The sequence below is a fragment of the Leptonychotes weddellii genome, unplaced genomic scaffold (assembly GCF_054177405.1).
Source record: "Leptonychotes weddellii isolate Sample4059 unplaced genomic scaffold, ASM5417740v2 HiC_scaffold_41419, whole genome shotgun sequence".
Taxonomy (NCBI): Eukaryota; Metazoa; Chordata; class Mammalia; order Carnivora; family Phocidae; genus Leptonychotes; species Leptonychotes weddellii.
The window spans coordinates 1-931 of NW_028007937.1; the positions used below are offsets into that span (position 1 = coordinate 1).

The window sequence follows — 931 nt, forward strand, 5'->3', positions numbered from 1 at the left end:
TTTTTTTTTTTTTGGTCCACCTATGAGAGATACTGCTTACTCAGATTTGAAGATGGCTGCACAGTCAGCGGCGAAAGTTGTGCTAAAAAGCACCACCAAGATGTCTCTAAATGAGCGCTTTACTAATATGCTGAAGAACACACAGCCGATGCCAGTGAATATTCGGGCTTCCATGCAGCAACAGCAGCAGCTAGCCAGTGCCAGAAGCAGAAGACTGGCCCAGCAGATGGAGAATAGACCCTCTGTCCAGGCAGCATTAAAACTTAAGCAGAAGAGCTTAAAGCAGCGCCTGGGTAAGAGCAACATCCAGGCACTGTTAGGCCGACCCATAGGGACCCTGGCCAGGGGAGCAATCGGAGGACGAAACCTGCCCATAATCCAGAGAGGCTTACCCGGAGGAGGACTACGTGGGAGACGTGCCACCAGAACCCTGCTTAGGGGTGGGATGTCGCTCCAAGGTGGATGAGCCGTAGCTCCCCGAATGGGCTTAAGAAGAGGTGGTGTTCCAGGTCGTGGAGGTCCTGAGAGAGGGGGCCTAGGGCGTGGAGCTATGGGTCGTGGCAGAATCAGTGGTAGAGGTCGGGGTATGATAGGTCGGCGAAGAGGGGGCTTTGGAGGTCGAGGCTGAGGACGTGGATGAGGGAGAGGTGCCCTCACTCGCCCTGTGCTGACCAAGGAGCAGCTGGACAACCAGTTGGATGCATACATGTCGAAAATAAAAGGACACCTGGATGCCGAGTTGGATGCCTACATGGCACAAACAGATCCAGAAACCAATGATTGAAACCTGCCCACCCTCCTGTGAGAGACTCTTGTTCAAAAGTCACCACATCTGTAAATAACCTTGAGATAACAGATGGAGAAGAAACCTGATTGATGCTGGAAGGACCTATCACGATAGGCTATGGACTTAACTTGCCACCAGTTTGTG

At 52.3% G+C, this 931-nt stretch overlaps 1 pseudogene; it reads left to right on the plus strand.

The window, feature by feature from the left end:
* The first annotated feature begins 49 nt into the window (after positions 1–49).
* LOC102748110 (chromatin target of PRMT1 protein pseudogene) lies at positions 50–890 on the plus strand (annotated as a pseudogene).
* The last annotated feature ends 41 nt before the right edge of the window (positions 891–931 follow it).